This window comes from Plecotus auritus (genome assembly GCF_963455305.1).
Source record: "Plecotus auritus genome assembly, chromosome: 2".
Classification (NCBI taxonomy): Eukaryota; Metazoa; Chordata; class Mammalia; order Chiroptera; family Vespertilionidae; genus Plecotus; species Plecotus auritus.
Genome location: NC_137771.1, coordinates 4761637 through 4782055, shown reverse-complemented (window position 1 = coordinate 4782055; position 20419 = coordinate 4761637). Strand labels below are relative to the sequence as shown.

The 20419-nt window shown below is 44.8% G+C and overlaps 1 protein-coding gene across 3 annotated transcripts in view; it reads left to right on the top strand.

Moving 5' to 3' along the window:
• Nucleotides 1-11620: 11620 nt before the first annotated feature.
• Nucleotides 11621-20419, top strand: part of RERE (arginine-glutamic acid dipeptide repeats) — a 400567-nt gene continuing 391768 nt past the window's right edge. For 2 of the 3 annotated variants that reach the window (XM_080658269.1, XM_080658266.1), the window contains exon 1: nt 11621-12232. The gene's annotated coding sequence lies outside the window, so the exon portion shown is untranslated. The remainder of the gene's footprint in view (nt 12233-20419) is intronic. The other variant, XM_080658268.1, reaches the window with a different exon arrangement.

Here is a 20419-nt window from a genome sequence, read left to right as displayed (position 1 = left end):
ATTAGGATGGTGGAAGATTTGGGAAATACAAACTTTGGGGTCAAGGTAGAGACTAAGATCATTGGAGGAGAGAATTTCAAGTTCAAAAAGCTAAGTTGTTGGTATTACCTCACATCCATTACGATGATGGCTATAAAAGAAACAAACCAACCGAAAATAAGAATGTGGAGAAATTGGAACCCTTGTGCGCTGTTGGTGGGAAAGTAAAATGGTGCGGCTGCTGAGGAAAACAGTATGGAATTTTCTCAAAAAATTAAAAATTGTATAGCTGAAACTAATACAAATTAATATTGAATGTAAACTGTAATTGTAAAAAAAACAAACAAACCTACCACATAATCCAGCAATTCCACCTCTGGAATTATACCCAAACGAATTGAAAGCAGGGTCTCAAAGAGATATGTGTACATCATGTTCATAACAGCATTATTCATAATAGTTCCACATTGGGGGCAACCCAAACATCCACCAACAGATGAATGGATAAACAAAATGTGGTCTATACATACACAGTGGAGTACTATGTAGACTTAAAAAGGAAATACATTCTAATACACGTGACAACATGGATGAGCCTTGAAGGCTGTTATAAACTGAACTGTATTCCCTCAAAAGTCACATGTTGAAGCCCTAACCCCAGGGTGACTGTATTTGGGGGGTGGGATAACCTTAATCACTTCCGTTACATGAGCCCTAATCCAATAGGACTGGTGTCCTTATAAGAAGAGGAAGTGACACCGGGGATGCCGCTCACAGGAAAGGCCGTGTAAGGTCACGGTGAGAAGATGCCTGTTTTAAACCAAGGACAGGGCCCTCAGGGAAAACCATCCCTGCTGGCGCCTTGCTCTTGGACTTCCAGCCTCCAGAGCGGTGAGAAGATACATTGCTGCTGTTAATCCGTCGTCTGTGGTATTTCGTTATGACAGCCATAAGTGATTATTATACAGACATTGTGTTAAGTGAAACACAGTCACAAAAAGACAAACACTGCTTAATTTCACATACTTGAGGCATCTAAAGTAGTCAAACTCATAGAAACAGAGAGAATGGTAGTTGCCAGAGGCAGGGGGAGGAGTGAGAATGAGGAGTTGTGATTGAATGGGTATAGAGTTTTGCAAGATGAAAGATTGGTTGCTCAACTACTGAGCTGTGCACATAAAAATGGTTAGGAGGATAGATTTTATGTTACGTGTGCTTTACCACAGTCCACGCACACGCACACGCACACACACACACACACACACACACACACGAAGCTAAGCTGTTAGAAGGATCATCTATGTGTATATTGAAATTGTCTAGAATGAAGACATGAGAGACTGAGCATCTTTTTACAAAAATGTGTTTATTGATTTCAGAGAGAGGAAGGGAGAGGGAGAGAGAGAGAGAAACATCAATGATGAGAGAGAATCATGGATCGGCTGCCTCCTGCACGCCCCACACTGGGGATCAAGCCTGAAACCTGGGCATGTGCCCTGACCGAAAATCGAACTGTGACCTCTGGGTTCATGGATCCAAGCTCAACCACTGAGCCACACCTGCCAGCACAAAACTGAGCATCTTTTTATGTTTACTGGACATACAGCTTATTGTATGCATTGCCTAGTCTTCATTCTTTGCCCACCTTTTTACTGGGTTACTTGTCTTTTTCCCATAGAATTACATGCGCTCTCTCTATATTCTAAGCCCTAATCCTTTCATGGTTATGGAAATTGCAATGATCTTTTCCCAGTTTGTGACTTTCACTTATTTTGATGTAACTTCTAGGAAGTCTTTAATATTAGTCAAATGTGTCTTTGAACAGTTTGTGCGTTTGGGGTCTTGTTCAACAACTTCTCCTATATCTTATTCTAAAATTTCTTTAGTTTTGCATTTCACATTTTTTTGTCTTTAATCAATACTTTTTAATTTCTATTCTGGGTTTGAGAGTGCATTTTCATTAACATATTATCACAAGTGCCTTAAAGAAGTGTTTTAAAACATGTAAAATTTTAACAAATTATTTTTTTAATTGCGATTATATATATATATTTTTAAATATATTTTTATTGATTTCAGAGATGAAGGGAGAGGGAGAGAGAGATAGAAACATCAATGATGGGGACCGAGCCCGCAACAGGGCATGTGCCCTTGACTGGAATTGAACCGGGGACCCTTTGCTCCACAGGCTGACGCTCTATCAGCGTCAGGCTGAGCCAAACCAGCCAGGACTATTAAAAAATGTATTGAGCCCTAGATGGTGTGGCTCAGTGGATAGAGCATCGGCCTGCGGACTGAAGGGTCTGAGGTTTGATTCCGGTCCAGGGAACATGCCTGGGTTGGGGGCTCCATCCCCAGTAGGGGGTGTGCAGGAAGCAGCTGATCGCTGATTCTCTCTCCATCATTGATATTTCTATGTCTCTCTCCCTTTCCCTTCTTCTCTGAAATCAATACAAAATGTATTTTAAAATATGTATCGAAATACTTAGTTGCTAAGATTCAATTTTACGCGTCATTTTTTGGACACAAGCCATTCCAAAAGCACGTGGAGAATGCCGCCACACCACCGGCCCTTCTGGAGGGAGGCTGCCCTGAGCACCGGGCTCCACCCAGGACACCCCCCGTCCCTCCATGGCTACTAGCACCCCACAGCGGCCCGGGCCCAGGACAGGGCTGGGCCGAAAATGATGAGCAGGGCCATCAGGCTTCTCCCTCTCGGGAATTCCGAGTAGGAAACACTCAAGCCACGAGGCAGTCAGCTGAAGCAGCTGCGCTGGTAAGTCATAAGCCACAGAGGCTGTGCGAGGCCACCGGCAAGCCACGATGATGCGGGAGTTGAAATGATGAGAACGCAGACACTTTTTTAAAAAAATATATATTTTATTGATTTTTCAAAGAATGGAAAGGAGAGGGATAGAGAGTTAGAAACATCGATGAGAGAGAAACATCGATCAGCTGCCTCCTGCACACCCCCTACTGAGGATGTGCCCGCAACCGAAGTACATGCCCTTGACTGGAATCGAACCTGAGATCCTTTAGTCCGCAGGCCGACGCTCTATCCACTGAGCCAAACCAGTTAGGGCTGAGAACGCAGACACTTTGAAGTGAGGAAAAGCTACACATAAAGGGTGAGGAGGCCAGCAGGTGGGGCCGATGGGGAGACAGTGGGCCAGTGATGTTAATGGTGGGGGGCTGGGGTCCTGTCCTTCCGGTGGCCCCCTCTCCCCTTCTAGTCCCTTCTTTTCCTTCTGTCCATGGCTCAGCTTTGCCTGGTCTTCCTAGTAGAAACATTCTCACATAAATCTCCTGTTACTTGAGATGTGTCTCCCTTCCTTACAACACAAAGAACAGAACGAAAATGTTCTTTCTTTTTTTAATGAACGGGCTTTATTTTTTAGAGCAGTTTTAGGTTCACAGGGAAATAGAGCAGAAAGTACAGAGTTGCCCTATACTCCTTCACCTCACCCCTAGTTTCCTCTGGTATTAACATTTTACATCAGTGTGGTCCATTTATTACAATCCATAAACCAATATTGACACATTATTAACTGAAGTCCGTAGTTTACAACAGGGTTCACCGTGTGTGCGTTGTACGTGCTGTGGACTGACAAATGTATAAAGACATGGATCTACCTTTATAGTATCATACGGATCAGTTTCACTGCCCTATAACCCCCCTGTATTCCACCTATTCATCCGCCATCCGCCATCCGCCATCCCCCATCCCTGGCAACCACTGGCCTTCCCTTCCTTTCTCACCATGTCTGTCCCTAGAATGTCCTAGAATGTAATTGGAACCACACAGTATGCATGCAGCCTTTTCAGATCGGTTTCTTTCGCTTAGTCATGCCTCTAAGGTTCGTCCACGCCTTTGCATGGCTTGGCATCTCACTTACTTTTGGTGCCGAATAATATTCCACAGAATGGATAAACCACAGTTTATCCATTCACTTACTGAAGGAAATTTTGGATGCTTCCAAGTTAAAATGCTCTTTTTAAGAAAAACAAAATAACAGAATTTATTCTGGAAGTTGCTGTGTTAGGAGTTGAGAGGCCTGGGAATGTGGGCATTTAAAAATTAAAATGCCTTCTGTGTTGAATGCAAAGGAGGGAGGCATTCAAGTGAGTGCCCAGATGTGCCCAACCCCGACACCGACGTGTGGCTGCAGGGGCTGAAATCCCTGGGTCAGGGTCACCTGTCTGTTTGCTCTGGTGTGTAATATGCAGACCAAAGAAGTGAATGTTGGTGGCAACAGCACCTGCCACATCAATGCTATACTGGATCCCGCAAATGACATGTGAGACTCTACAATGCATTTCTTCTGGACCCCTCCTTCCGAGGGCCCCTTTGTGACCAACGCCAGTTTTCTTTGCTCACCATTTAGACAAAATCGCGTTTGTGGATAATTTTTTAACTCCCCATAATTACGCCCTTATTTTCCCTAGAAAACCACGCCTTTCCTCCAACGTAAACGTCAGTATTTTACCGATAGATGTGGAGGAAGTGTTTACCATGAAACCCAGCGTCCCCCAGGGTGGAACTTGCTGGCTCTTGGGCTGCCTGGGCTAACAGTGGACAGCTGTTTATAAGGGGCTGCCGGCTAGCACGTCTCAGCGAGATCTGACAAAGGAGGAGGCCTGCTAATGATCAGACTTGGAACTGGGCCAGGACAAGGAAACTCAGCATCTCCTCCCCTTAATTCTCCCACAAAGCCCTAGGAGACTTTTCGGTAACCACTAGTGGTCAGAAGTCAGATGCTGGATTTAGATCTCATCCAGAAAACGGCTTAGTGTCCTTGGGCAGCGTGCTGTGGCATTGGCTGGCTCCATGTGACTCAGAGAAGGCGTCCCTCCACTGGGTCTGATGTGGTTCAGCGGAGCAGAGTTTCCTTGAAATGTATCTGTCAGTGTGTTGGTAACCAGACCCACTTCTGCTTTGGTGGAAAGAAAAGTCACTGGAGTCTGGAGTTGAATCAAGAACCTTAATTGCTAGCCACACGTAGTCACGTCCAAACAACGGAAAAAGGCTTCTGATTTGTGATCCTTCTTTTTGGGAAAAGCTGTTTCATTTTTGGATGTATTTGCATGCATGACACAGCCTCCTGCAATAAGCCTAATGATCACCCATTCTACATTCCAATTCAGTGCTGGGACTTTGAGAAAGGCTATCAAGGGTACTTACTGGAGAGGGAGCAATTCTGATTTACAACAAATTATAACGCAAAAACCCACTGTGGGTAAGTGCAAGGTGAGTGAGTGGTGAGCGCTTGCAGCAGGACCCTGTGGGAAGGGAGTAGCCAGCCCCCCTCTTGCTCACGTGCAATGGTAGGTAACTGAAGCTCATTATTGTCTTGTATTTGCACTACATAAACGTGGGAGGCAATTTCAAAGAAAATGCCTAGAAACAAGCTTCAATTTGTTATCAGACTTGATAAAGCACCCCAGTTCTCCTTAAGACATTTTCTAAAATCCTCACTCGAGGTTATGTTTTGCTGATTTTTAGAGGAAGAGGAAGGGAAAGAGATAGAGAAAAACATTGATGCGAGAGAGAAACATCGATCTGCTGCCTCCTGCAGGCACCCGGACCACAACCTAGGTATGTGCCTTGACCAGGAATCAAACCGGGAACATTTTTGGTGAATGGGACGACGTTCCAACCAACTGACCACCGGGTCAGGGCACCTTAAGGCATTTTAGAGGAAAATAATTGACTCGTTCTAAAGCCCGAGTACTTCTGGTGAATTACAAAGACTAGTTGCCAGTGAAATGTTCATAGGACTTAAATTTCTTTTTTTTTTTAAATATATTTTATTGATATTTTACAGAGAGGAAGGGAGAGGGACAGAGAGCCAGAAACATCGATGAGAGAGAAACATCGATCAGCTGCCTCCTGCACACCTCCCACTGGGGATGTGCCCGCAACCAAGGTACACGCCCTTGACCGGAACCGAACCCGGGACCCTTCAGTCCGCAAGCCGACGCTCTATCCACTGAGCCAAACCGGTTTTGGCATTATTATTTATTTTTAAGATATATATTTATTGATTTCAGAGTGGAAGGGAGGAGAGAGAGAGAAACATCAACGATGAGAGAGAACCATTGATCGACTGCCTCCTGCACGCCCCCCACCGGGGATTGACCCTGCAACTTGGGCATATGCCCTTGACCGGAATTGAACTCAGGACCCTTCAAGTCTGCAGGCCGATGCTCTATCCACTGAGCCAAACCAGCAGGGCAAATTTCTTTCTTTTCTTTTTTTAAAAATTATAAAAATTATACATGCTTCATGTGAAGAGAAAAAAAAAAAAAAGTCAAACAAAACAGTAGACTGGCCCTGACCAGTTTGGCTCAGTGGATAGAGCGTCGGCCTGTGGACTGAAGGGTCCTGGGTTCGATTCTGGTCAAGGGCATGTACCTGGGTTGCAGGCACATCCCCAGTGGGGGGTGTGCAGGAGGCAGCTGATCGATGTTTCTCTCTCATCGATGTTTCTAACTCTCTATCCCTCTCCCTTCCTCTCTGTAAAAAAATCAATAAAATATATTAAAAGCAAAACAAAACAAAACAAAACACAGTAGACTGAATACAAGTCAGTCTCGTGTTCCCTCCTCACTCTCCGTTCCGTGCCCAGTGGACTACATTCTCCCGGTGGCTATGTTTCTAGACATTTTTGAAGCATATACAAATTTGTCCTTTTAAAATTACAAATAGAATTATACTTTATATAACTGTGGTATGACTTGCTTTTTTCATTTAAATCTGAATCCTGGTTATCATTCCCTATCAATTCATATTTTCCTAATTCTTTTTGAACCCTGTCAAGCATGCCATTGTGTGTTTAAACATTATTCATTGTGGATGTTTAGGTTTTTCCAGGTTTTCAATATTATAAATAATGTTGCAAGCTTTTTGTATATATTTGTGTATAGTTATGCAAAATTACTTGTAGAATGGCTTTCTAGAATTGCTGGGCCAAAGGGTATGGCTATTTACTATCTTCATAGATAGTGCCAAATTGTGTTCTAAAAAATGGTACGGTTATATTTTTTCACCAACAATGCATCAGAGTGCCTGTTTTCCCACATCCCCATCACACTGGATATTATGAAGTAAAAACAAGTTCTAATCTAAGAGATGACTTTAATTTGCATTTATTTCATTATGATTATATTGTGTTAAGGAAGTTAGCTCTTTATTTTAGGTGTTAAAAATATTTTCCCTCTGCTTCTTCCTTGCATTGCTTTGTTGTTTTTATGCCTTACAGAGATGTAAAATATTTACGCAGTAAAATTTATTGGTGTTTTTCCTTTATGGCTTCTGAGTTTCCTGTCATGCTTAGACAGAACTTCCTCAATCATGATTTGAAAAAGTTTTAGTATTCCTTTAATACTTTTATGGTTTCATCTTTAAAAAAATCATAAAAAAGCCAGTCAATGAAAGAAAAATACCACATGATCTCACTCATTTGGGGATAATGAAAAACATTATAAACTGATGAACAAAAAGATAGATACAGAGGCAGTAAAGCATCAAACAGACTGTCAAATTACAGTGGTAAGGTTAGGGAGAGGTGGGGGAAATAAGAGATCAACTGAAGGACTTATATGCATGCATGTAAGAGTAACCAACGGATGCAAAACATTGGGGGGTGAGGGCATGTATGGGAGTGGGGTGGGGGGGCAATGGTAAGATATGTACACATATAATAGCTTAATAAAAAAAATAAATAAAAAAAATAAAAAATAAAATAAAAAAATCATAAAATATCTGACATATACAAAAGAATAAGCATAATCTATATGTAGGTTATAGAGGACAATAATAATATAAACACCAGTAAACTCAGCCTAAGAAATAGTCGTTTAGTGATTCAGCTTTTACATTTAAAAATATCCATCCGTAATTTTGGGGAGAGTTTAGGAATAATAGGAATCTAGTTTAAAGAATGTTCTGCATTGATTGTATTTTTCTATATCGCTATCTGGTTGTCACATCATTTATTAAACTTTCCTCCTGGCTTCTTTTAAATAATGGTATTGCATTTCTTTTTTTAAAACCTATTTTTATTGATTTCAGAGAGGAAGAGAGAGACAGAAACATTGATGATGAGACAGAATCATTGATTGATCGGCTGCTTACTGCATGTCCCCCACTGGGGATTGAGCCCACAACCCAGGCAGGTGCCCTGACTGGGAATCGATTGTGACCTCCTGGTCCACAGATCGACACTCAACTGCTGAGCCACACCGGCTGGGCTGGTATTGCATTTCTGATACCTCTGTACACAAAATAAAATCACTTCTATCTGAATTAAGATACATAAAACAATTAACCAAAGTCCTTCTTGATATTTTCAGATTCAATAACCAAAGTCATCCCCATTTTCTAAAGCTTGCTGGAAAGAGAATAGGAAACTTTTTTTTTTAAAATCCTCACCCGAGGGTATTTTTCCTTTGATTTTTAGAGAGAGTAGAAGGGAGAGGGAAAGACAGAGAGAAATAACGATGTGAGAGAAACACATCAATGGTTGTCTCCTGTGTGTACCCTTACCAGGGCCCGGGTAAGGACCCAGGACCCTTCGGTCTGCAGGCTGATGCTCTATCCACTGAGCCAAACCAGCTAGTGGATAAGAAGCTCTAATTTCATAATGGAAAAACAACCCATCTGACCTCTTTTACCTTAAGCAAGTTATTTAACTCCTCTAACACCAGTTTCTTGACCTTTTTTTTTTTAAAAAAATTTTTTAATATATATTTTATTGATTTTTTACAGAGAGGAAGGGAGAGGGAGAGGGAGTTAGAAACATCGATGAGAGAGAAACATCAATCAGCTGCCTCCTGCACATCCCCTTCTGGGGATGTGCCCGCAACCAAGGTACGTGCCCTTGACTGGAATCGAACCTGGGACCCTTGAGTCTGCAGGCCGATGCTCTATCCACTGAGCCAAACCGGTTAGGGCGACCTTTTTTTTTTTCAAATATATTTTATTGATATTTTACAGAGAGGAAGGGAGAGGGATAGAGAGTTAGAAACATCAATGAGAGAGAAACATTGATCAGCTGCCTCCTGCACACCTCCTACTGGGGATGTGCCCGCAACCAAGGTACGTGCCCTTGACCGGAATCGAACCTGGGACCTTTCAGTCCGCAGGCTGACGCTCCATCCACTGAGCCAAACCGGTTTCGGCCAGTTTCTTGACCTTTAAAATAAAGGTAATAATAATACTTCATGGACTGTTGTCAAGACTAAATGGGCTAAGGCAGTGGTTGGCAAACGGCGGCTCGCAAGCCACATGCGGCTCTTTGGCCCCTTAAGTGTGGCTCTTTCATAAAATACCACGGCCTGGGCGAGTCTATTTTGAAGAAGTGGCGTTAGAAGTTTAAGTTTAAAAAATTTGGCTCTCAAAAGAAATTTCAATCGCTGTACTGTTGATATTTGGCTCTGTTGACTAATGAGTTTGCCGACCACTGGGCTAAGGGATGCAACATACATGGCCTGATGCTTGTGACGTATAAGCTTTTGATCAGTGGTTTCATAGATGTTCTTATTACAATGTATTATTATTACCTTATCAGCCTCTGATCCTCGGAAGGAAGGCTGTATGGCTGGATTGTGTGGGATTGTTAAACAGGTCTAGTTTGCTAATTTTATGGCCCGATACCATACTATTAAGCTTTACAACTATGTGGAATTTTGAGATTTCTAAATTTACATAGTTATAAACAAATGAAAAGGACGCTCCTCCCTAATACCACAGTAAATGTAGGTTCCAGATCTTCAGAGCCCCTCTCGTCACTGCTGAATGACCTTGCAGCATGCACAGGCTCATCTGGGAAGCCATGTCCATTTGCCCACCACCCGCGGACCCTGGATTAGACATCACGCTCCTGTAAACGTGGATTTTGAATGAAACCAAAGCCATCTAATACACTGTACCCCTCACTATTTCCAAACTGATGTTGGTTTCGTCCATATCTAGGATGTGGAGAGATGTTTATTGAATCTATTATGTTGTGAGAATTCAGTTCTCACGTTATTAGGTATATAAGGCAGTACTAACCAGTTTCCCATTTCACAGCTGAAGGAATTGTAGCAGACAGGATTTTTCTTCCTTTAAGTTCCTGGGGTGGGGTGAAGCGGAGGTAGAAGAGGGTATGAGGGATAAATGGTGATGGAAGGAGACTTGACTTTGGGCAGTGAGCACACTAAATACAATTTGCAGATGATGTATTATAGAATTGTACACCTGAAACCTATATAATTTTATTAACCAATGTCACCCCAATACATTCAATTAAAACATTTAAAAAATTACTTGGAAAGGTAATGGCAAAGTCCTATTTGTTTTTAGATCTCGTGGGTCACAGTCCAATAATACCTGCTGGTTAAATTTTCCCTAAAAGAAAATGTTGGTCCAGCCAGTGTGGTTCAGTGATTGTGGGAGGTCACATTTGGATTCCTCGTCAGGGCACATGCGGGTTTTGGGCTTGATCCCCAGTAGAGGGTGTGTAGGAGGCCGCGGATCAATGATTCTCTCACTGATGTTTCAATCCCTCTTCCTTCCTCTCTCTGAAATCAATTAAAACATTACAAAAAATGTTGGATGTGAAACTATAATCTGAATAGATATTCCAAAGAGAAAAATGATCACTTTATAGGAAAAAATGAGTTAGTTATTTTGTGCTATGCTCTGTCCCTTATTCTTTTATATACAGATCTGAACTCCTTCAGGAGAAGTGTGTGCCATAAGGACACCAAAAAGCATTTAAAGTCTATTAACAAGCAAACAATAGGTTGATGGTTCACCCTGGAGTCATGCTAGGGTCTGTGAAAGAACTCAATAAACATGCTATGCATTACAGAAACTGCTAATCATAATTAAAATTTCCAAGACCCCTCAATCCTATAAATTATATTAAACAGGATGTACTTGGTCTGCCCCTCACTCCCCTAATGGCATCGTAGACCCTGTGATTTCTCAGTCTTCGGGGAAATGGGAGAAAACGATGTTTCTCAAAGACAAAAAGGTGATATTTAGATTTTTTTTTGGGGGGGGGTTTCCGTCCACCCCCCAAACTTACGGCACAGAGTTGTGTACATTGCTCTCTCTCTCTCTCTCAAATCCCCTCTCTGTCGGTGGTTACAGTCCCTTCTTTATTCCCTGATGAGGTTTTTCAGGCTTTTTTTTCTTACTCTTTTCGAAAAGGCAGCGCAATCGGCCAGTCTCGTTTTCCTCTTTCTTAATCTTTTGCCATAGACTTATTTTGAAAACGTTAATGCTCATCAGAATTTCGAGAGTCCTTAGCGGATTGTTCGAACCCACTCGTGTTCCCCAGGGATATGAATCCGCGTCTTCAGTGGCTGAAAAGGCAGATGGTGACCCTGGTAATAACCGGAGCAACAGGACTGCGCGGCCCATCCTGCCCCCGGGACCTGCCCCCGGCGGCCGCGGCCCCCGCCCCGCACCAAGACGCGCCCCTCGCGGAGCCCAGCCCACCGCCGGGCCGCGTCCCGGAGCGCGCGCTCCAGCCGGGCCGCGGCGTCGCCAGAAGCCGGCCGCTCCCCACCTTCTCTTCTGCCCATTTTATGAGAAAGAAAAAAAAAGAAAAAAAAGGAGGGGTTCCGCCCCTCCGCCCGGTTTCCGTCTCCCATTGGTCCTGCCTCCGCTCGCGTCACGCCGTGAGGGGCCAATAGAGAGGCGCGATACTGCGAGGTGGGCCGGACCCGAGCGCGGAGTGGGCGGCGGGTCGGTGCAGCAACCCCGCCGCGGCTCGGCCTCCATCGCTGAGGCGCCGCTGCTCCCACAGACGCTCGCGAGCCGTCCCCTGCGCTCCCCGCTTCGTCTTCCTCCCGCACGCCCGAGACGCTCGCCCGGCTCGGTCTCGTCCCCGCCTCCGCCTCCGCCTCCCCTCGCTCGCCTCCCACATTGTCTCTGCCTCATTTTCTCTCCTAGTTGAGGAAAAAAAAAATCACCAGCATCCTCAGGGAGCCCCTCGCCCTCAGAAAAACAAAACCAGACATGGTCCTGGGCTCCCGCTCCTGAAGGGCCGGCCGAGCGAGGAGCTGGGAGCGGGTGGAGACCGCACGGAAGGTCACGGGAGGGAAGCCCCGCAGCCCCGCCTCTGCCCCCGCGGCCGGCCCCTCTCGGCCCGAGCCCGGCGGCCCCCAGCCCCGTGGGCCTCCCGCCCCGTCCCCCCCACTTTCCCGGGAGCCGGCCGAACACACCTCCATTGATGGTGTAGCGCATCCGGGGAAGGTAAGTGTCCAACTTGCCCGCGCGTGGCGGGTGCTTGCTTTGCTGGCTCCTGGTCCTGGGCGCGGGGAGCGGGGCGCGGGGCCGGCACGGGGTGGGCGTGGATCCCGGTCCGCTGCGAGCCCGAGAGCGGAGGCCGGTGTGGCGCCGCGCACGCCCGGGAATACAAGGGCGAGGGACGCGGCCCGGGCGGCCGGTGACTGTCCCGCTGGCCGGCCGACCCGCTCCCGGCGGCCGATGCCTGCGCTCGCTGGGCTCGCCGGCGGGTTGAGCTGTTCCGTGAGCCGCCGTTATTGGCTGGACCCGGGAGCGGCGAGGCGGTCCAGGCTGAGCGGAGCATCTCTCGCCCGTTTGTGGATTCGGGGTCTTGGGGGAGGACTTGGCTGCATGGCTTCGTTTTCACGTTGGAGAAGATTCGCTCTTTTTTCTTTTTGTTTTGTTCTCAATCTCTAGTTCTCTGATGACTACATTATGAAAGCAAACTCAACTTGCAGCGGAATAGGGATTCTTATTCTCATGTCTTAATTCTGCTCTCGGAAAGAGAGCGGCTCCTATTTTAAATTTTTTTAAAGGTTTTGGAAACGAGAGAAGTAGTTTTACATAGATGGTGTGTGTTGGGAGAGGGGAAGTGTTTTATGTTTTATGTTTCCTTTGAAACTGGTTGCTTGAGAAGTTGTTGAAAGGAACACAAAATGATTCATTGTGGAATTGTCATTTTCCTCTGCCTCTTTTCCAAGGGTTTGCTTACAATTTTTTTTTTTTCTGGGATTACAGACTTCAAACATTGATTTAAGCAAAATGTGTCCTTGAGAAACTGGGTGTCTTAAATGTTTCAGTATGTGTTACTATTTTCAGATACATTTAGAAAGTAGTTTTGTGTGAATCCTGAAATAGCTTTCTCCAAAGCAAAAAAAAAAAAAAAATTTTTTTTTTTTAAATCCAAAAAAGGTATCTAGTAAAAGGTATCTAGCACTTGGGGAATTGTAAAACAAACATTTTAATGCAACACAAATTAATGCATCCTGTGCTTAGATTGGAAACAGTTTTGATAGTTGCTTTCCATTTAAAGAGAGACCTTTTTGTCTGGTGTACACTGGATTCCTTAGCCTCAGTCTGTTGGGGGAGGGGAGAGAGGATGGATCTGTACAATAATAAAATCATCTTTGGGTAGCTGTTTCCTTCCCTGGATTTGCTTGGGGAGTTAATTCCACCGTAAATTATAAACCAGTTCTGATTTTGATGGCCCGGCTGGCTGGAAAGCTGGCTTCCAGCTCTCCCTGTTGTTGTTGAGGTCGCAGGGAAAAGAGGCAGAAGCGCGAACACACACTCCCCCCCCCCCCCCCCCCCCCCCCCGGCGGAGGGCTCATTGTTCTTCATACACACATTCATTCTCTCTCTCCCATATTTGGGACTAGGTTTGCACAGACAAACACAGCTCTTCTGGGGCCAGAGGAGAGAAGATGGGGGAAGGGTGGGTGCATTTCGTTTTCAGCTTTTCTTTCCACCCATCTCATGCCTGGCCTTTTTTTGCCACCTCGTAAGAGGCAGAAGAGTACATTGGAAACTAGAGGACACTCAAAAACGTGTTCAGACTCCTCCACCTTCGTCCCTTCCCGTTGCAAACCTGGTGTCTGCTGCTCTTTCTTTTTTGTGCTGTTCATGTGTGGAGGCCTGAGGGCCGTTTCCTCCGCATTCCTCATTGCCCTGGCTTCGCTGGGGACAGGGGTTTGTTCAGTTGACTCTTATTTATTGAATGTGACCGGGGTCGTCTTTTCTAGGTACACGTAGACGGTCTCAGTGACGCTTAAGATCGTACTTGAGGTTAACATTTAGCAAAGTGTGTGTGGGTGCTTTGACATACTAGCGGTCTGATGGTTCGATAGGTTCGCTGGCTCTTGAGCTGTCATTGTGTTTTGTTCTGTTTTATGAATAGGGGTTATAAGACAAGATCTGCTGTTTTTTTTTTTGCTTTGGATGCCAGTGTAGAAGCTTTCTTGAACATTGGACTGGGAATAATAGGCTGAGAGGGTCCACCTGGGGTGAACCCACCTCTGGGCCAAGGATGGAGGTTGTGTGTGTAATGGTAGGATGCAGAATAGCACCTTCTCCTGCTTAATTGCTTTGAAGGATGAGAAGATGAGGATGGGGGAGGGGAGTAACAGTTGAGGCCTAATGATGTTTTTGGAGCGCAGTTGGAGTGCTCCCGGGCTAATGCCACTTCTCTGAGCTGCTATACAGATGTCCTTTGACAGGCTACGTTGCATGGAGGCTTTTTACGTTATTGGCTGTGTCTTGACATTAATTTGTTCTGTTATCAGAAGTATTTACGCATTGGGACTTCTAAGGACGCTTTTGAACTGATACTCTTCTGTCTCATGAGAAATTTAATTTGTCTTGAAATATTAAGCAGAGTGTGGGGTTTATTTATGTTTTTGGTGTGGGAAACTATGTATACATTAGCAGTCTTTAAAAAGTTTTCTTTACTTAATTTTTAAATCTTTACTGTTGAAAGTATTACATATGTCCCCTTTTTGCCCCCATCGACCCACGCCAGCCCACCCCTGCCCTCCGCCCCAGGCCCTCACCACCCCACTGTCTGCATCATGGGTTTAAAAAGTTTTCAGTATCATCAATAAAAAGTCAAATAGACCTACCCTATAGAAAAGAAAAATCCTAGCACTGGACTCAGAGTTTCCTTTGGGATTTAACGCGGGTGGGGTTGGGGGGTGGGGGGGGATGTGTGTGTGGGGGTGTGAGAGTGGAGTGAGGCAGATAGTAGGTGGAGGGATAGGGGAGAAGCTCACCAAAATCAGCAGGTTTGCATGTGTCACATCGTTGCACTGCAGTAGTGTTTTCAGTAGTCATGCAAACATAATACAGTGGTCTGATAGGATGACTTACTGGTTTAGATTTAAAAAGTCAGAGGTAAGAGAAAATGTGGAACGAGTGTGCACATAGATTAGCACGCCAAATTCCTGTTCAAGGTTTCTAAACCAAGGTGTAGTTCGAGAGATAATCTGCTTGACAAATGCCTCAAAGGGTTTTTATTATCACACATCTTTTCCCATCTCAATTGTTTTAATGTAGTAAACTGTTGGAGAGGTTTGTAGTGGCAAAGGAACTCAGTATAGCATAAATCTCTCTCTTCCAGACTGTTTCCTCACAGGAATGTGATTTCTGATTCACTTTGCTTTCAAAACTTAGAGCAAATCTCTAAAGTTGTATATCTTTTACAATGAAATATGAACAGTTGAAATGTATTATTTATCCAGTAGGAATAGAGTCATGTAATTTCAATCCAATATAGTCTTTGCCAGTGTTTTGTTTCAAGGTAACTAGAGTAACTAGAACCAATTCACAACAAAAAGGTAATCCAAATCAAGAAATACGTGCACCAATTATTTTTTCAACCTTGACTTATTGTTCAGTCAAAACTCTTTTAAAAAGTGGGACAGGTCCTAACTGGTTTGGCTCAGTGGATAGACCGTAGACCTGCACACTGAAGGGTCCCAGGTTCAATTCCAGGTCAAGGGCACATGCCTGGGTTGTGGGCTTGATCCCCAGTAGGCGGCATGCAGGAGTCAGCTGAATAATTATTATTTCTCAACATTGTTGTTTCTATCTCTCTCTCCCTCTCCCTTCCTCCCTGAAATCAATAATAATTTTTTTTTTAAAAGTGGGACAGTAACCACTGTCAGGTCCTGCCATAATTGTATGTAATATTGGACAGGAATATGCCAGGTGCTGTAAATATATACATATAAGAATATGAAAAAAAATATGACCTGTGATTTTCTAAAAACCAGTGTGTGTTGAGTATTATTAGGGACTTAGTAAGCACCCATTACTTTTCAAATTAGTTTTGAATCTTTAACATCTTGTTCAAATTTCATTCATTAAAAAAAACACTTAAGTATTAAAATGAGTTGTATATATAAAATTCTTTTGGGAATTGTGTGCTTTCCTACTGACTGCTTTTGGCAGCTTCTTTTGCAGTTGATTTAAAGGTTAAGATAGCAGAAAATTCAGATGTTTGAGTCATTAGTATAACATAGCTGTGAACTTCATTACATATACTCATACACCCTTGAAACAATGCACTATTGTCTTACGTAATCAGTTTCTGATAATGCTGTGCTCTGGTTGATCATAGAGGTTTTCAATAACCAGGAATTCCTCTTGAATCATATTTAAGTGATTGTTAATTATTAGTATCTTGGTAATTATTCCAAATTTATAGTTTTGCTTGTCCTATTTATTTATTTATTTTTTAAATATATTTTATTGATTTTTTACAAAGAGGAAGGGAGAGGGATAGAGAGTTAGAAACATCGATGAGAGAGAAACATTGATCAGCTGCCTTCTGCATACCCCCTACTGGGGATGTGCCCACAACCAAGGTACATGCCCTTGACCGGAATCGAACCTGGGACCCTTCAGTCCGCAGGCTGACGCTCTATCCACTGAGCCAAACCGGTTAGGGCTGCTTGTCCTATTTAAGCGTGATTTTGGTGAGCCTGCTGGCTTGTGCTTGGTTTCTTATCTAACAGAGTCCTAGTGTTTCTTAAATAATGAGAAGAAAGCATTTATGTGTTAGAAAATTGTTAAGATTGCTTAAGCCATTTCAATGAATATTTGATTACTAATAACTAAAACATTCTCAAATTCTAAACATATTTACTAGCTTGGAGTTTGGTTGGAATTGTATAACTAACTTGGTATGCCAAGCAATGTGAGGTGTAACACGTATCTGTATATTAGGTAATTAGATTGGATAGGATGGCTCATGTAAGAACTATTTTTTTTAAAAAATATATTTTATTGATATTTCACAGAGAGGAAGGGAGAGGGATAGAGAGCTAGAAACATCGATGAGAGAGAAACATCGATCAGCTGCCTCCTGCACACCTCCCACTGGGGATGTGCCCGCAACCAAAGTACATGCCCTTGACCGGAATTGAACCCGGGACCCTTCAGTCCACAGACCAACGCTCTATCCACTGAGCCAAACTGGTTTCGGCATGTAAGAACTATTTTTATCAATGAACTGCTTGTGCCAGTGTAAAATTATTACTTTTATTTGGTAAAATTTGCCAGCACATCATTAACCATAAGCAATATATATATATTTTTTAAATATATTTTATTGATTTTTTACAGAGAGGAAGGGAGAGGGATAGAGAGTTAGAAACATCGATGAGAGAGAGACATCGATCAGCTGCCTCCTGCACACTCCCCACTGGGGATGTGCCTGCAACCAAGGTACATGCCCTTGACCGGAATCGAACCTGGGACCCTCCAGTCCGCAGGCCGACGCTCTATCCACTGAGCCAAACCGGTCAGGGCAATAAGCAATATATTTAACTGTAAACATTTTCCTTATGTGGTTAAATTACACATCAGTATGACCTCTGATTCATAGAGCACTTGGTATTTGAGGAATCCTCACAGCCTGTTTGTCTTTGGGCCTTTGCCTCAGAAGCTGAAGCCACCAGTCAGGCACTGATTTTAAACTGGTTGTGTATGTGGTTTGTAAGGGTTTTGATTAGGCTTCTTTGTTACCGAGAATAGGACGTCTCCCAAGTCGTCTCAGGTGTTGGGAAAAAGTGAAACAGAAACGTGAACCTTGAGAGTCAGGCCTCACAGCAAGACAAGAATCCCAGGTGCAGTGGAGAGTTATGGATACTGCAGTACTGTGAGGGATCCCCCCAGCTCTAGTGACCAGATTACCTTGTTCCCTCCTTAACAGCAAGGCGTGGTTGAGCCATACCCTCGTGCCAGGGCTGTGCATGTATGTAGCGTAAGGACACCACTCTAAAGGGGACAGTATTTTCATTAAGGGCCTGGGCTACTGAAAGAGAGCTTCTGAGCAAGCATGGCCATGTAGCATCTCTGGAGTCCTGGAGCAGCAGGGAGAGCCATTCCTACAAAACCCCAATCCAGCACACGGACATTTTGTTTGTTTGTTTGTGTTGTTTTTTTTCCTTCCTCAAAGAATACCATGACCTTCTTTCAAAAACTAATATTTTGTAGAACAGATTGTGAAAAATGTAAAATTAATCCTTTGTCAAGTGGCTTGTCCTTTTCTTGTTAATAATGAAGTTCCAAATGTTAGTCTTATGCTTTGCTGCTGTGCACTATCTTTTCTTTTTAAATCCTCACCTGTGGACATGCTTAGCGAGGAGAAGGGGGGCGGGGAGAAAGAGAGAAACATCAATGAAAACTATACTTGGAACAGACTGCCTTATTTTTTTTTAGTTTGGCCACTCTTACTTTCTACCAATTCAGTACATTTTCTTCGGTTCTTTAACTTTCTCACTCATTTTGTCACTTTATATCTTGTGTAAATGTTTGTTACTTGTATTTGTATCTTAGTATTAATCTTTTTCTTTTTATTAAATTGTAAACCTCTTGAAGGCAGAAAATTTTCCTTTAACTACACTAATATGTATTTTTATACATGGAATTAGATGTATTCTGAAAGTCACAGTTCATTGAATCTAAGATGCCATCGGTAGTAAGATGCACCATTATATTATGTACCACAGAATGAAAAAAATATGCTGCAATTAAACTGTAAGACCCGTTCCCAGTTCCAGTGCTATACAAAAGTAAAACATCGTGCATCTTAGAATCATTGAAATATGGTCATTTAGGTCATCTTTCTTTTTACAACTGTATATTCAATGAAAAGTGTGTCTGAAGACAGATTTTAAAGCATATTATTTTCTTTTTAGGAACAGTGATATATGTGGCGTTCTTGCCTAAAGATTTTGCATGAAAACATAAGCTATAACCAATGAACAATAAAAACAGATGCTTCCAGACTGTGGAATCTCAGAGGGAAGGCGGGGGAGGGTGGGTGGGAAGAGATCTACCCAAAGAACTTGTCCTATCTAATAAAAGAGTAATATGCAAATTGACCATCACTCCAAGATACAAGATGGCTGCCCCCATGTGGTCAAAGATGGCTGCCCCCCATGTGGACACAAGATAGCTACCACAAGATGGCTGGCAGGGGAGGGCAGTTGTGGGCAGTTGGGGGTGACCAGGCTGGTAGAGGAGGGCAGTTAGGGGTGACCAGGCCAGCAAGGGAGGGCAGTTGGGGGTGACCCAGGCCTGCAGGGGAGGGCAGTTGGGGGTGACCAGGCCGGCAGAGGAGGGCAGTTGGGGGTGACCAGGCCAGCAAGGGAGGGCAGTTGGGGGTGACCCAGGCCTGCAGGAGAGGGCAGTTGGGGGTGACCAGGCCTGCAGGGGAGGGCAGTTGTGGGTGACCCAGGCCTGCAGGGGTGGGTAGTTTGGGAGGACCAGGCCTGCAGGGGAGGACATTTGGGGGGACCCAGGCCTGCAGGGGAGCGCAGTTGGGGGTGGGGAGACCAGGCCTGCAAGGGAGGACAGTTGTGGGGGGACCCAGGCCTGCAGGGGAGGGCAGTTGGGAGGAACCAGGCCGGCAGTGGAGGGCAGTCGGGGGGAGACCAGGACTGCAGAGGAGGGCAGTTGTGTGTGATCAGGCCAGCAGGGAGGGCAGTTAGGGGTGACCGGGCCGGCAGAGAAGGGCAGTTGGGGGAGACCAGGCCAGCAGGGGAGGGCAGTTGTGGGGACCCAGGCCTTAAGGGGACGGCAGTTGTGGGGGGACCCAGGCCTGCAGGGGAGGGCAGTTAGGGGTGACCAGGCCTTCAGGGAAGGGCAATTAGTGGGGGCCAGGCCTGCAGGGCAGGGCAGTTAGGGGTGACCAGGCCAGCAGGGGAGGGCAGTTGGGGGCTACCAGGCCTGCAGAGGAGTAGTTAGGGGTGACCAGACTGGCAGGGGAGGGCAGTTAGGGGTGACCAGGCTGGCAGAGGAGGGCAGTTAGGGGCAATCGGGCCGGCCGGGGAGTAGTTAGGCATCGATCAGGCTGGCAGTGGAGTGGTTAGGGGGTGATCAGGCTGGCAGGCAGAAGTGGTTAGGGGCAAACAGGCAGAGGCAGGTGAGCGGTTGGGAGCCAGCAGTCCTGGATTGTGAAAGGGATGTCGAACTGCCCGTTTAGGCCCGATCCCAACTAAACAGTTGGTCTGACATCCCTCAAGGGGTCCCAGATTGGAGAGGGTGCTGGGTGGGCTGAGAGACAACCCTCCCCCCCCCCGTGCACGAATTTTGTGCACTGGGCCTCTAGTATGTATATATGCATAACCCATGGACACACACAATAGG